This window comes from Gracilinanus agilis, chromosome 1, assembly GCF_016433145.1.
Source record: "Gracilinanus agilis isolate LMUSP501 chromosome 1, AgileGrace, whole genome shotgun sequence".
In the NCBI taxonomy this organism is placed as follows: Eukaryota; Metazoa; Chordata; class Mammalia; order Didelphimorphia; family Didelphidae; genus Gracilinanus; species Gracilinanus agilis.
In genome coordinates this window covers 107,376,583-107,393,765 of record NC_058130.1, presented here as the reverse complement: position 1 = coordinate 107,393,765, position 17,183 = coordinate 107,376,583, and the positions used below count along the sequence as shown (strand labels likewise).

At 39.4% G+C, this 17,183-nt stretch overlaps 1 protein-coding gene across 1 annotated transcript in view; it reads left to right on the top strand.

The window, feature by feature from the left end:
* Positions 1–17,183, top strand: part of LOC123248150 (lysophospholipase D GDPD1-like) — a 24,914-nt gene that overhangs the window by 1,225 nt on the left and 6,506 nt on the right.

Below are 17,183 nucleotides of genomic sequence, written 5' to 3'. Positions count from 1 at the left end.
GAAGGAAGGAAGGAAGGAAGGAAGGAAGGAAGGAAGGAAGGGAAGGAAGGAAGGAAAGAAGGAAGGAAGGGAAGGGAAGGAAGGAAGGAAAGAAGGAAGGAAGGGAGGGAGGAAGGAAAAGAGAGAAAGACTCAGCCGGGACGGGGATGGAGGATACTCAGTATAGTTGAGTACCCTTATCTCACCAAACATGGTGCCTAGTACTTCATACAAATTCAGAGCTAAAACAGACATAGGCTTTAGAGAGTAAATATCAAGGCTGGTGTTTAGACCTGGTTCCTTTGACTCTAAATATGGTTCACCTTCCCCTGTACCAGGGGTCGGCAACCTTTTTGGCCATGAGAGCCATAAAGGCCACATTTTTTAAAATGTAATTTCGTGAGAGCCATACAGTGCTCACAGTGCACTCCTGTAACAGTGCCTGAAAAAAAATTGACTTTATGGCTCCTGCAGAAAGAGCCATATCTGGCCCTCAAAACAGCCAGATATGGCTCGAGAGCCATACATTGCCAACCCCTGCCCTATACCATACTTACTCTAACTGTGTCCATAACACCCTCTACTTACTGCTTCTTTAGAACCAAAACCTTTGGAACCCTCCGAAACTGTAAGTGAAGTAAATAAGTTAACCTGACTTTCCTGTGTTAAGCAAAGAGCAGCACCATATAAGAAGAAAGGATGGTGCATTTGAAGTCAGAAGTGGTTATTGTTGTTATTGAGGCATTTTTCAGTCATGTCCAACTCTTTTGTAATGCCATTTGGAGTTTTCTTGCCAAAGATATTGAAGGTATTTGCAATTTCCTTCTCCGATTCATTTTAAAGATGAGGAAACTAAAGCAAATGAAGTTAAATGACTAGCCAAGAGTCACACAGCTAGGAAATGTCTGAGGCAAGATTTGAACACCAAAAGATGAATCTTCTTGACTCAAGACCTGGCACCATAGCCATTGACCCCTCCTACTCCCCCCCCAAGTCCCCACTGCCCAGAAAGTCAGAGGGCCTGGGTCCAAATCCTAAACTGGGACTTAACTGCTCATTAACCATGTGATCATTTACTTTCCCATAACTTCAGTTTCCTCATCTGTAAAGTGAGGGAATTGTACTAGATGTTTTCCAAGGTCCCTTATGCCTCTGGAGGAGAGAGGTCAGAGGCTCAAAGTACAGAATAAAATTTTTTAGACAATGCGAGAATTTGTTTTGCTTGACTATTCATATTTAGTACAAAGATCAATCTTTTTTCCCAATGGGAAGAGGAGGTAAGAGGGAAAGAAAAAATGTTTTTGTTAATAAAATAAAACAATTTTAAATTGCTAAATTCATTCTGTAAACATTGAGATAAAGATGATCAACAGTCTTCTGAGATGGAAATGAATACCCAAGGAGCCTTGAAGAGCCATTCCATTTAAGATAACCATTTTGTATCTAATGCTGCTTCTAGTCTCAAGAGACAAAGAAGGGAGTTTGAGGTGTAGGTGAGACAGAGAGTCCATGGGGATGGAGAGGGAGAAGAATCAGCCTCAGGAATATGGGGAGTGAGAGATGATTTGAGCTAGCCTTTATCACAGAGGAAGGATCAGGGCAGCAAACTAAAAAGGATAAGGCTCAGCTTTATTTATTTCTCAATGAAGATGAAGAAGAGCTGTCACTCTGGTCTTAAGATTCCCTGTTACCCATGGTTGCTACATTTTTCTTTTCAATAATTCACTGTACTCTAGATCCCATTGATGTGAGTAGTTCCTGAATTGACACAGATCCAAATTCCTTCATATCTTCTTATTCTATGAATTTCTTGCCCATACTTTTATAAATCCTCCCATAAATCTATGGAATTTGCTGTAGCCCTTCCTTTGGCTAACTTATTTACTCTAATTATCCATTCTGCTCCCTATAAGTTTCGTTCTACGATTAAGATTGCCTTTTTGTATTAGAGATTCTCTCTTCCCTCCAGATTATTTTTTGTATAATTATATATGTATATATTGTTTTCCACCAGTAAACTATCATCTTTGTCAAAGGAGGAACCTTTGTGTTTGTAAACAATACTTGACACATACATGTGCTAAGAAATTGCTCATTGAATTTAATTAAATGTAATTCTTCATTTCATATGCAGTACCTGGGCTGTCCATTTTTTACTCCTCACTCTTACTATTGGTCATATGTATTCTTGTTGATGTCTTCTACATGATTTTATCATGCATAAGGCAACACCGATTGCTTATAACCTATTTTTACTCACCATCAGTCTCTACATTGCCCTTTAGGTCACCTGCAATTTGATTCTTCTAAGATTGGGGCATTCCAAGATTCATAGTCGTACAGCATCATCAGGAGAATATTAATGTTTCAGAGATGGGCTTTGATGGCAGCTTGGAATTATTGAAAATACTGTACAGTTTACCAGATGCCATCCAGCCCTCCTCGCTGCCTTCTTTTCAATTGTGGACCCAGCTTATTTCCCAAACTTACTCATAAAGAAACCACTTAAAGAACCTAAGTGGGGGTGGGGGGTTGTGTGTTGCTTGAGGGGCAGAATGGAAGAAAGAGGCAAAAGACAACTGCACACTTTTTGCAGGGGTCTCTGGAGAAGAAGAAGGTAGGGACAGTAATGAAGGAGATCAGATAGGTCCATTCTGCTCTCTGCACAAAAATAGGGTAACTCAGGGCTCTTCCTCACAACCCACAAATAATCCTAGGAGAATGAGAATGGGCAGGAAGCCCCCACCCTGGGGTAATTTCCTGATGTAATAAAAATGATGTGGTATGAAGTGATGATGAGTAATCCCTCACAGAGAAAATGGTTGTTCCATGAGGTACTTCCTCATTCTCAAATGACTAATGAGGCCCATCTGGAATTGGCAGATTTTCCTAAAATTTGGGCATATGTTTTCGCAGATGGAAATTAAGGTTTGATTCTTGATTTGCTATTTGGGGTTATTCCCTTTTCTTCGGTTCTTTATGGCATTATCTACTTTCAGTGGTCAGCTCACCTTTTGTCTCATTTTTTTAAAAACTTCTTTAAGGAGGAGTCCTGAGGCTCTATCATTTAGGCCCTTCTAAAGGTCATATGTTTAGATATATATTCTCTGGAACTTCTTTGGAGCAGCTGTGAGGAAGGACACCTCAGAAGTATCATCTTTTCTTCAAGCTAAAGAACTATGCTTGAGAGGCAATGTAAATATAGTGGAAATAGTACTGTTCACAAGGAAAAAACTAGGTTCAAGTTATAGGTCTCCCACTTAAGAGTGCCACTAAGTCATTTAAACTAAGAATCTCATTTTTTGCACCTATAAAACTTATAACACAGAGATGTTCCTTTTTCCTCCTCCATCCCACCTCAGTGGTTAGGCAACTCATAAGGTTGTGGTTAATATGTATTTTTTAAACATGGTCAAATTGAAAATGTTTCATTTGATTATGCATATGTTGCAAGTGTTTCGGTTTTATTTTTCAGTGAGTGAAGAGTAGAAATGTTAGAAAATAGATTTTGTTCACTGAAAAAAATTAGGTTTTAAAGAGAAAGAAATGGGAATTATTATGATGGGTTTTTGGTCTTCCTAGAATTGAACATATTAGTCACATAATTAGACCAAAGAAAGCTGATTGCCTTGGGATTACAAGTTCTTTGAGATTAGGGACCAAGTCCAATCATTTACTCCACCACCCAGGAAGTCCCACCAGTGGTTCCTTCTGGACCCTAGGATCAAACATGATCTCTTCTGATTAGTATTTAAAACCCTTCATCATTTGACTCCAGCTTACCTCTCCAGAGTTATTATACATTATTTCTCTCCCCTTACCCGCTTTATGGTCCAGCCAAAATGTTCCATTTGTTTTCCCTCGCACATGACATTCCATTCCCATCTCCCATCTCCCTGACTTTGTACAAACTACCCTTCCATATTTGGAATGTGCCTCTTCCTCACCTCACCTTCCTCACCTCTTAGAATCCTAAGCCTCCTTCACCTTTCAGCCATAACCTCTTACATGAGTATTCTAATCCTGGCTGCTGGTAACTTTCCCCCTCACTACCTCATATTTACTTCCTGTATGTGTGTGTCTGTTCATTTATCTACTTAGATCTATATATGTCGTTTCCCCCAAATAAAGCATAAACTCCTTGAGGGCAAGAGTGCTTTTATTGTTTTTGTATCTCTAAGTACCTTGGAGTTGTCTGTCCTCCCATTTCACTTAAAGAATCAACTGCCTAATCATTATCTAATTATTTTAGCTGATAGATAATTATTAATGACAATCACTAATTATTCCTAGTGAGGCAACATAGTGTAATGGATGAAAGGATCTGGAATTAGAAGACATGAGTTTGAATCTCAGTGCTGCTCCTTTTACCTCGATGGCTTTGGACAAGTCATGCCTTCTCTGGGCTTCAATTTCATCTAGAAAATGAAAAGGTTGAATTTCGTGTTCTCTACGGTCCTCCCCATATCCCTATCTAAGATCCTATGATCCAAGGGATCATTGAAAGAATTTTTTTTTAATAGTAGACAATGTCGATGTCTTCCCCTCCCCCTAGCATTTTATGACATCTCTATGCCCCCATGTCACCTAGTGGAAATATTTACTATATAAGAAATTATCACTATACAGTAGGAACTTAATTTCAGTACAAATCTCTCAGTCCTGAAGCAGCCATTTCAATTATATATCACAATTCATCAGCCCATGTATTCTAAAAATAAATCCTACTTGTAGGATGAATTTTTTTTTAAGAGGATTGTTTTGACCAGACCAAACCTGAGGGAGAGAATGAACAAGAGATTTAATGTCGTTAAGCTGATATTGCTGTTTTGATGCTTCTCAGTTTTAAGGGTGGTAACAAGTCGTGTTTCCAAGTGAATAAATCTATTTCTCATTTATTTTGCTGAACCATCAAAGGGGGAGCCTGTGCCTCCTGGCAGTTGTCTCTTATAAAAGCTGGTTGATTTCAGCTGTTACCACTAGAGGTCTATTCACCACTATAAATACAAAGAGGTCTTCAGTTCAATCCCGAAGCCATCTCAGTGCCACAGGGAGGCCATTAGCTTCAGGAAATCCCACGCTAGAAGCTGACAACTTCAGGACCAGCTCCACAGCTGTTAGTATCCATCCCTTCCTAGAGCTTTCCATCTGGGCCAGAAAACATACAGCCCTAGAAACCTTCTCCTGATGGCTCAAGGGAGCTGATGGGAAAGTAGCACAAGTATATACACTGGGAATAGCAGTGTGCTTGAAAAATGCTTTGAGGAGCCCGGCAGATGTCTTTAATCTCCAAGGTAGCCTCTTTAAGTTCAAATATGGACACACAAGGTAGTGTATTTATACAAGAAACTGAGACTGTGTGAATTCCTAGGATTCTTGTGGTTCTGACATTTATGAATCCACAGAGTTGTCCATTTATTCTAAAGAATATAGGATTTGCTAGAAGTGAAGGGATCTCCTCCTTTCCAGGTTAATATGTATTTGTTTACCTCTGATGACAGAAGTGAGGTGGTTGGTTTTTTTTCTTTTTGCTATAAATGTATTTCTCTCTACAGATATAACCTTTTATTCTAAGACAATCTCAACAAGAATTTTTTTTAAGATTTTTTTTAAACTGCTGAAAAGCCTAATGAAGTGACGTACTTACATAAAGTACCACAGTGGAAGGCAGGATATTGAATCAAAGTCTTGCCTCTATCTCAAACTAGCTGTTTAACCTGAGACAAGACCCTTAACTAAACAAAATCTCAGTTTTCTTGCTTATAAAATGGGAGCAGCTTAATATTTTTTTTTAATCTCTAGATTTTAGAATAACAGAGTTCTTGTGATTTCTCCCCTTTGGCTATAAGGTATCAAGGCTGATAAAGGAGGGGGCTGGAGAAATAGCTAACATACTAAGTGATAGAATTCAGTTTGTAAAAGGAAAAACCTTGACAGGTTATGATGTTGGTCTAGATGCAATAAGACAGGAACAAAATGTCTTAAACATTCACATTCAAAAAATTGATTCCACAAAAATTCAAGACAAAGGAGACATGGTTAAACAATAATTTTCTGAAAAAGGTCTGAGGATTTTTAGTAGACTCTAAGTGTAATATGAGTCAAGTGTGACATGGAAGCTAAAGAAGTTATTGAGACCTTGAGCTGCACCAGGAGACAAAGGGTTCAAGGAATTAGGAGGCAGCAGTCCCTTTATGCTTTTCATTCTGACCTAGTTAAATCAAACCTGGCATATTGTCCAGTACTCGGTGCAATCATTTGGGAAGGATATTGATAAAATGGAAGATATCCAGAACAATGTGCCTTCGGTAATGAAAGATCCCAAGTCCGTGCCATATGAGGATCAGATGAAATGACCAAGGATTTTTAACTTGGAGAAGAGAAAAAAATTTGGTGAGGACATGAAAGATGACTTCGAGGACTCAAATGATTGTCAGAGTAAAAAAGGAATTCAGCTTGTTCTCTTTGGTCCCAGGGGGCAAGCCTAGGAGCAGTGGATGAAAACTGTAAATCAACAAGTTTGGTCTTGCTCTAAGGAAAAACTTACTAATAATTAAAGCTACACAAAAGTGGAATGGTTTATCTTGGAAGATTCACCTTCACTGGAAGTTTTTAAGCAAAGAAAAAATTTGAAATGATTATTTGTCATGTATGGTAGTGGGGATTCTTTTTCTGGTATGCTTTGGACTAGTTGGCTAGAGATTTCCCTTCCAGTTCTGAAATTTTGTGATCTGCTGGCTCGTAAAAAAAAGAGTTGTTGTTCATTTGTATCTGACTCTTCATGACCCCATTTGGGTTTTTCTTGGCAAAGATGATGGAGTGATTTTCCATTTCATTCTTCAGCTCATTTGATAGATGAGGAATTGAGGCAAAACAGGCTAAGGGACTTGCCCAGGATCACAAAGTTAGTATCTTGAGGCCAGATTTAAATTCAGGAAGATGAGTCTTCCTGACTTCAGGCCCAGCACTCTATCCACTCTGTACCACCTGGTACTCCAAAAAGAGGGGCAGCATTTCTAAGTTCCCTGGGGAACTGGCCAAGCAAGGGAGAAAATTAAAGATCCGTGTTTACAATCAGGGAATAAATAAACAGAAGAGAGACTTTAGGAGAGGGAACTGACCCCAGTACCTTCTCAGAAATTGAAAAGGGAAGCCTTTTCCAATAACAAATTGACTATCATCATTTCTAGAGAACAAAACATGAGGGACATTTATCCTAGGACATAAGTAGGAATTTAGGCTAGAGAGAGAGCCCCAGGGAGAAGTTTAGGGACAATTAAAAAGGGAAGAATTGAAAGAAGTCTACATATTCCAGAGGAAGACTGGGAAGGAGAAAAATTAAATGCTTTTTCTTTACTTTTGTAGATGGCTTAGCTTAATCTTCTAATGTGGGATAACAAGTGGAGGAGAGGTGTTTGGGGCTATTGGGAGTGTAACCAGAAAGGTTCTGAATGCCTCAGTATTGATCAGTAATACCTGTCACTGGGGTAGTCTCTGACATAATGAGGTCAATTGCATTATGCATCCTGTAATACTTTCTCTCTGTTTCTAGGAATCCTGTTTATAAAGTATTATAAAGCTCACAGTTTAGAGAAATTCAAATATTCTTTTCATAAAGCAAATGACTATCTTCAAATTTGTTTTTATGTATAGTTAGTGAAAGGCAATGAGGCATAATGTGGAGTAGGCTAGCATTAAAGTCAGTAAGACCTATGGTTTTTATAAGAACTGCCACCAAATTAGGCTTCCATGTAGTAAATATGGGGGGTCAGGAAGATCTGAGTTCAAATCCTGCCTCTAGCATACCGGCTATATGACTATAAGCAAATAACTTAACCTCTAAATGCCCCAGGCAGTTCTCTAAGACTAAGAGTACCAACAAAGGAGTTGCCAATCTGTATTGGTAGAAGAAGCTTCCGTGCTGAAAGTTCCCAATGAAATCATAGGACTGAACAATAACAACAACAACACAACCATAATTGTCAGGTTCTACCATGCTGGAAAAGTGTTGAGCATGGTCCCAGTTATGGAATATGTTTACTATCTGAGAACCAGCTTGACTACACAGAGAGAAAGGTTCCTTAAGTAAAGGGAGCCTGAGCTTTAAGAAATGAACTCTGTGACCATGGCAACACTTGGAACAAAAAAACTACATAATGGCCCTCAGTCTAAGAGGCCTCCTTCCACTTGTGTAGTAATAGTGGCAGAATTCCCTAATCTACAAATGGTCAAGGGACATGAATAAGCAGTTTTTCACTAGAAGAAATCAAAACTATCAGTAAGCACATGAAAAAATGTTCTAAATCCCTCCTGATTAGAGAAATGCAAATAAAAACAACTCTGAGATACCACCTTACACCTAGCAGACTGACCAATATGGCAGCAAAGAAAAGCGATCAATGGTGGAGGGGATGTGGCAAAATTGGGACACTAATACACTGCTGGTGGAGTTGTGAACTGGTCCAACCATTCTGGAGGGCAATTTGGAATTATGCACAAAGGGCACTGCTGGGTTTGTACCCCAAAGAGATAATAAGGAAAAAGACATACAAAAATATTTATAGCTGCACTCTTTGTGGTGGCAAAAAATTGGAAAATGAAGGGATGCCCTTCGATTGGGGAATGGCTGAACAAATTGTGGTATCTGTTGGTGATGGAATACTATTGTGCTAAAAGGAATAATGAACTGGAGGAATTCCATGGGAACTGGAAAGACCTCCAGGAATTGAAACAGAGTGAAAGGAGCAGAATTAGGAGAACCTTGTCCACAGAGACGGATACACTGTGGTACAATCGAATGTAATGGACTTCTGAACTAGTAACAATGCAATAATCTAGGACAATCCGGAGCAGTGATTCTCAAAGTGGGCGCTACCACCCCCTGGTGGATGCTGCAGTGATCCAGGGGAGTGGTAATGGCCACAGGTGCATTTATCTTTCCTATTAATTGCTATTAAAATTTTTTTTAATTAATTTCCAGGGGGCTAAGTAATTTTTTTCTGGAAAGGGGGTGGTAAGCCAAAAAAGTTTGGGAACCACTGATCCAGAGGAACTTATGAGAAAGAACACTATCCACATCCAGAGAAAGAATGGTGGGAACAGAAATGCAGAAGAAGAACATATGATCAATCATGTGGTTCAAGGGGGGTATGACTGGGGTTTTAATGTTAAAAGATCACTCTATTGCAAATATGAATAGCATGGAAATAGGTTTTGAATGATACATGGATAACCCAGTGGAATTGCTTGTCAGATCTGGGAATGGGGAGGGAAGAAGGGGAGAAATCATGAATCATGCAACCATGGAAAAATATTCTAAATTTTAAAAAAAGAAAGAAATGGTGGCAGAGTGGTACAAACATGGGGAGTGGACAGGTGGTGTTAACAATCAATGTTTTAAAAATGCTTATAAATATAACTTGCTCTTCTACATATGATACCATGGGCTAGACTGTATTTGGGAAATTGTATATAGCCCTTTCAATGACCCCAATCATCTCCCTCAAACAAGACCCCACCTTTTAATGTCATCTTCTGGTGATGATAGATTCCTGAGCATTATGGAAGAGCCATAAGTGGGTGAAGGCTTGAAATAGAAGGCTACCCAGAGGGTAAACGAGAGGCCATTGGTGAGTATAAGTGGGCTGCAACATATTACCTTTAATGAATATTGCACAAAAGGTTAGGATTTATGATTAGAAAAAGATGTCTTGCTGTGACAGATGGACAGTTCACATGCAACATTGGTACCCATCTATAGACATGACACTTAAAAGACCAACATCACATAATTGAACCTCCTAAAATTTACAGGAGGACTTAAGTCACAAAAGATGAGAAGTTATGGAGGGATTCCAATCTGTCCCACTAGAGAAAGTATCTCCATCAAGGAGTTGTTAACTGGTCATTTTGTGCTACTTGGACTGAGCTTAAGCAAAAAGACCACCATGACAACAATTGTAGTTTAAATATCAACATCTGGTACAAAGATTATGAAAGCGTAGAGAAATTAAATGACAAACTCAAAAAGATTCTCCAAATTAAATCAGCATATACTTGGTAACTCTTGCAGAAGCTCCCACCTGACACACAGTAGTTCTGATGCATAAGGTAAAGGGAGGGGGTAAAGGATGGCCCTCATTTTTTTTCTCTTTTCCACTCCCATAAAAGTAAAAACCCAGGCATAAAAAACAAAAAGCACCAATGAAAATTTTAAAATAAATATCAGTAAGGAATTGGACTAGACCACCAAAGTTCTTTCTAGCTTTTGTTGTTGTTCAGTTGTCTTCAGTCACATCTGACTTTTTCGTGGCTCCATTTAAGTCTTCTTAGCGAAAATACTGGAGTGGTTTGCCATTTCTTTCTCTAGCTCATTTGGCAGATGAGGAAACTGAGGCAACAGGATGAAGTGGCTTGCCCAAAGTTCCACAGCTACTAAGTATCAAAAGTTAGCCATGAATTCAGAAAGAGGAATCTACCTCCAGGCCTGGCACTCTAACCACTGTGCCTCCTACCTATCCTTTTCCTGCTCTAAATCCTACGATATATTTCTATGGTTCTAAGACCCATTTCAGTTCTTCATAGATTTCAAGACACCCCCACCCTCCTGCCAAGATTTATGCTGTTTTGATCAATGAGGGACAAGACGAAATATTATCCTTGTCAAATCAATGGCAAAGGGAAGATGTCTTTTCATAAAAATCAACATTTGGATTGGTCATCATCACCCTGTTGGTATTTCAACACTTTAACAATAATATTCTAGTTGACTTCCTAAACCAAGCTGGTATCAACAGCCTTATTTTTTTTCTTACTCTGAAATAAAGAGCTAAAGAGCCAGGCTGGCCTTTGGTTGTACTGAGACAGTGTGATTGGGAGTTCTAAGTGTCCTTCCTCCTGTGTCCACCCCAGCAATGCATTTTTCTAGTGTGCAACATCCTCCCAAAGCAAGCAGCAAGGAGTCTCTCTAGAAGTACCTTGTATATCTGTGCCTATGTTTTCGAGTTACCCTGAGTTAGTTATAAACTTCTATATCTTCTTTCATCACTCGGGAGTTTGTCAGGGGTTTCATGTATCACAACCAGAGAAATTGGAGAATATCTTGTAAGAGCATTCCCTTTTCTGTAGGGCAAATAGCTCATGGTGGAGCTCAGGATTCTGACAGATGGTAGTATAGCATTCATTAAAAATACTCACGTGACTGGTCCAACCAGCCTGTAGGGCAATTTGAAACTCTGCCCAAAGGGCTATAAAACGGCATACCCTATGATCCTATAAAACCTACTGGGGCAGTACCCCAAAGAGATCATTAAAAACGGAAAGGACCTGCTAGTACAAAGATATTCATAGCAGCTCTTTTTGTAGTGGCGAAGAATTGGAGATGGAGGGGATGTCCATCAGTTGAGGGATGGCTGAATAAACTGTAGTATATGTTGGTGAAGGAATACTATCGTGCTATAAGAAGTGATAGGCAAGATGATTTCAGAAAAAGCTGTAAAGATCTACATGGATTGATGCAGAGCGAAATAAGCAGAATCAGAAGAACGTTGTACGGAGCAACAGCAATATTGCTTGATGATCAACTGTGAAAGACTCAGCAATGCGATGATCTGGGTCAATTCTGAAGGACTTGTGATAAAGAATGTTGTCCACCTCCAGAGAAAGAACTGTTGGAGTGAGATGCAGAGCAAAGCATACTATCTTTCACATGAGTTTATTTCTGTTTCTATTTTGGGGTTTGGGTTTTATATCAGTTTTCTCTTACAACAATGACTGAGTTTGGCAAGATAATACATGTATAACAGATCAAATTGTTTACTATCTCCAAGAAGGGGGAGAGAAGAGAGGGAGGGAGACAATTTGGATCTTATAATTTCAGAAAATGTACATTGAAAATTGTTATTACATGTAATTGGGAAAATAAATTATCTTTGAATAAAAAAGTATATTCGTATGTTGGGGACCGCTAGGTAGCCAGGCTTAGAGACAGGAGGTCCTGGGTTCAAATCTGACCTCAGATACTTCCTAGCTGTGTAACCCTGGGTGAGTCACTTACCCCCATTGCCCAGCCTTTACTGCTCTTCTGTCTTGGAACCAATACCCTGTATTGATACTCAGATGGAAGGTAAGGGTTTAAAAAAAATACTTCCCTGTTGATGAATTGTTCTTTGTTAACCTCAAATAAGAGTTCTTAATTTTGTGTGTGATAAATCCCTTTGGCAATCTGGTAAAGCGTCTATGGAACCCTTCTCAGGATGTTTGTTGCCTGGATTAATAATTGAAGAAAAGCTACATTTCAATTAAAACTTATTGTTAATAAAGATGCATTTTTTTCCTATCCATGTCCATAGCAATCCTGGAATCTATTCACAGAATCCTCAGAGCAGGGGTCGGCAACATATGGCTCTCAAGCCATATCTGGCTCTTTTGAGGGCCAGATATGGCTCTTTCTGCAGGATCCATAAAGTCCATTTTTTTCAGGCGCTGTTACAGGAGCGCGCACTGTGAGCACTGTACGGCTCTCACGAAATTACATTTTAAAAAATGTGGCATTTATGGCTCTCACAGCCAAAAAAGGTTGCCGACCCCTGCCTTAGAGGGACAGTGGGCCCCAGGTTAAGGAATTTGAGAATAAATGCAATTAAGTAAAGAATACAAATGTAAAATGGCTTTGGGAGCCTGGCATGTTAGATCAAAACCAACAGGATAAAATTTAATAGGAATAAGTGTGAAGTACTATATTTGAACCCAGGAAACCAACCACACAAGTATTGGGTAATAATAACTGACATTAATAGAAAGCTTTAAGATGAGCAAAGTGCTTTATGAGCATTATTTCATTTGATTCCCATAACAACCCCTTGAGGAGGGTACTACAGGAATTGTTATCCCCATTTTACAACGAGGCGACCGAGGGTCCAAGAGGTCATATAATTTGCTAGTGGTCATTCAGCTAGTAAGTGTTAGAGGTGGGATGTCAATCCATCCCTTCCAAGTCTGTCATTGTGTCAATTATGCCATGGAAATCCTGGCAATAGTTCTTGTGGAAGAAAAATCAGGAAAGTTTTGTTAACCATAAGGGTAGGTAACTTTAGCCAAAATTATGACTCCTGAAAAGGGCAGCACAAACTGCAGCCACACTAGCAAACTTTTGGTATCCAGATGATGGGAAGTAATAAGATTGCTGTACCCCGAGGTTCCAAAATACATCTGGACCCTCATATTTGCATCTGGGCACCACATTTTGAAAGAGATATTGGTGAATTATAATGTGTCCAGAATATTGTGGCTAAGAACTCAAAAGATCTAGAAATAATGTCAATAAAATAATCATATTAATCATCATCACATTTATAAAGCACTTTAAAGTTTACAAGGTGCTTCACAAATTGAATCTCATTTTACACTCACAATGTTCCTATGAGATTGGTACTATTATTATCCCTGTTTTGGATATGAGGAGACAGAGGTAAGTGACTTGCCCAGAGTCACACAGCTAATAAGTGTTGGAGGACAGATTTGAACTCATCAAGATTAGTCCTCTTGACTCCAGGCCTGGAACTCTATTCCCCATACCACCTAGCTACCTGCTAATCTGTAGCCTTCATAATTTTATAAACACACACCATCTTTCTCAGTTTCTGCTTTTGTAGCAGGGTAGTGCTAATGAAGTCTTTTTAGAAAAGGCTCCCTTGTAATGCTCCCTCCTCTTCATTATTTTAGTTGCTCTTTTCTGGACCTTTTCCAGTTCCATCATGTAATTTTTGAGGTACAGCTTCAGAAATACAAACAGAGCCCTAGGCATGTAGGTGCTATGGCTTTTGTACTAGGAGGAGATGCTATTTTATCACTGATTTTTACATAATCCCCCTTGATATTTTTGGTCGTGTTGAAATAGAGGTTATAAATTTAAATAATTTAAGAGCCAACAAAGGACCTTAGAAATAATTTAATCTAACTCCTCCTGTTACAGAGGGGGAAATTTAGGACTAGAGAGGGGAAGTGACTTTCTCATGGCTACAGAAATGGTCATTGACAGGACCAGTACTAGAATCTAGGTTTCCTGAGGCTCAAATCAGAAAGTCTTTCAGTATTTCCTTTCTTCCAAATTATTTTCCAAAAAGTCTATCCCTCTGCTAAACTGATCCTTTGAACCAATGGCACTCCCATCTTCCCAGGCATTTAACTTCCCAGCCTTGGAATTATCCTTGATTCGTCCCTCTTCCGTTGGCCCTCTCCAAATCCATTCATTTGCTGAACCTTATTATTTCTATCACTTCTCTCCACTCTTATGTCTTCTACCCTAGTGTAGACCCACATCGCCTTTCACCTGAACTATTGCAATAGCCACCTATATGACTTCCCAGCCTCATCTATTCCCTCTCCAATCCATCTCCATACAACTGCCAATTTGATATTTCTGAAGCCTATATCAGCCATGCCACCATCACCTTTCCCTTTCCCCTCTCCCCATTCAAACTAGTCAACCCTACCTAGGATGTGATATGCAAAAATAATAACATCTGGGATAATAGCCTATGTTTGTCTCTTTGTAACTCCCACCCCCTGCTTCTACTTCCTTCCACTGGAACCAAGAAAAACAAAGTTAATCCCTTTTCTTCTTGACAGTCCTTCAAACACTGTTTGGGCAGCTCTCTTGTCCTCTCTCAGCCACCATTTCTTTATCCAATCCTTTATGCCATAAACTCAAGGCAACATGTTGGTGGTTGCTCTCCTCTGGAGAGATGCTGTCCATTAATCAATATCCTTCCTATAAATCCTTTCTATATTATAATATTGAATATTATAATAATATATAATACCCATTATATAATATTATAATTGGTTATATATTAATATTATGATGTTATAATATCATTATAATATATATAAAGAATATATAATTCCTATATATCCTTTCTATAAATCGTGTCTTCTTTCTTTTTGACTATTGGAGTCTTCTAGCCTCTGACTACTAAGGGTGCCATGATCTGTGAGAAAGTCAGAAAGGTTTCAGAAAGTCTTGTTGCAGATGCGGCTGCCCCTGACCTTAGGGCACAAGTCATCATTGCTGTCCCAGTCCTTTGGTGTATTCTTTGTATACTACCTCTATCAGCTTAGAGTATGGCCCAAAGCATGGCTTTCCCCAAGGACACAGACAGCCCAAGGGAAAGGGAGTATAAGGAGAGCCCCTTAAGTATCCAGACTCCCCAGAGATATGTTGCTTTACTCCTACAAAGTCCCACCTTGTTCTCTTCTTTCTATCAGAGAAACTGGCCCAGAAAATTAGACTCTCCCTCCCTTTTAACTACAGCTTACAGACAGCCTCAGGGTGGGAAAGAAACTGGGGCCCTTCTTAAGGATATTGGCAACAGCTCCTACCTTCCTGTCCCATACATCAACTGTCCTGCCTTCCTGGTTTGAGGAACATTAGTCTTCTTTCTGTTGTCCCAGAGGATTAGAGAACAGGAAGGGAAGGAGAGGATTCAGAAAGGAGCTCACAGAAAGTGCCAAAGAGAAAATTCCATAATTACACATTCTGAAGAGAGGAAGAAGAGAGCAAGAGAGGAAATCAGCTCTCTCTTTTTTATGTCTTCTGAAGTGAGTAGCATTTTCTGACTCAATTCTCAATAATGGGACTTCTTTGTCATCTCAAAGCACAAGTTCTCTGGAGTTGAGCCATTGTGTCCCAGGAAGTAATTAGGGGAGCTCGCGAGGACTGGAATGGGGAGTGCTCCAGCCAGAACAGATGGGAGGAGTGATTTACTCCCCATTTATCTAGGGAACAGGTGGGAGAGTGTGGGGTAAAGTGAGTGCCACCTGAGTATAGAATGCTGGAAGCTTGAAGGTCACCCACTAGGAGCTTTCCAAATCAAAGCACTTGAGAACTGAGCCTAAATTGCCTGGGGTTTTTTAGATATTTGTTTCATTGGTGTCTAAAAAAAATTCTTTTTCAAGACCAAGGTAAGGAAACTTAAAGAAGAGTAAAGTGACCTACAAGAGATGGAATATGCATTTTAAGAGTTCTGTTAACTTATAAAAATTAATCTCATGATTCTTTTCTTTTTGTATTTTTGTTTAAATTTAGATGATTTAATAAAGAGTTATCTTCAACACTTGTTAAGCACCTACTATGTGCAAAACCTCGCATTAAGCACTGCAGATATTGAGACAAAAATAAGACCACTCCTGCCATCAAGCAGCTTACATTGGGACAATTTTTTAGAAATTGTGAATAGTGATATGGATGGATTTGAACAGAGAATGACTATGTCATTCCCTTATTCAATAAACCCTAATAGTCAACTTGCATTGATTATCTATTGTATGTCAGTTACTGTGCTAAGCACTGGGGAGACAGAAGCAAAACAAGAAGTAGCAACTACAAAACCACAGCCTTTGGTCCCAAAGACCTCATAATCTAATTAAGGAAGTCTAATAAATCCCTTTTCCCTACAAGAGTAAAAAAAGAAATTGCTCTATTTGGTTTATAAAACCCTTCATGAAATTATGGTCTTAATATTACTGTTCATCAGGGGCAGGTAGGTGGAGATTGAGAGCTAGCCCTAGAGATGGGAGATATTTTTAATAAGAAAATAAAAATAAAAAATCATACAGAGAACATGGTGGCTCAGTAGACTGAGAGTCAGACTTTGACAGCCTCAGTTGGAGAAGTCTCTGAAGTGTCTGTATCTCCTGAAGTGCCAAACCCAGAACGAGGGAAGTCAGAAGAGAATGGCTTTGGGATCAATACTAAGGAAATCTTAGTAGGTCTCTGGATTTTTTTTTTGATGAATACATGTCTCTACTGTGTGACAGTGGGAGACTTGATGGCCTAAAAGCAGATGGCTGGCTCTCCTTTGTGAACAAACTCAAAGCCCTTTCCTTCCCAGAATTTTGACTTCCTCAAGATTGAATGAAGACTTTTGTGTGTATCAATAAAACCAAATAAGAGAATATGAAGAGGGGGCAGCTGGGTGGTTCAGTGGATTGAGAGCCAGGCCTAGAGACAGGAGGTCCTAGTTTCAAATCTGGCCTCAGAAACTTCCTAGCTGTGTGACCCTGGGCAAGTCACTTGACCCCCCCCCCATTGCCTAGCCCTTACCACTCTTCTGCTTTGGAGCCAATACACAGTATTGACTCTAAGACAGAAGGTAAGGGTTTAAAGAGAGAGAGAGAGAGAGAGAGAGAGAGAGAGAGAGAGA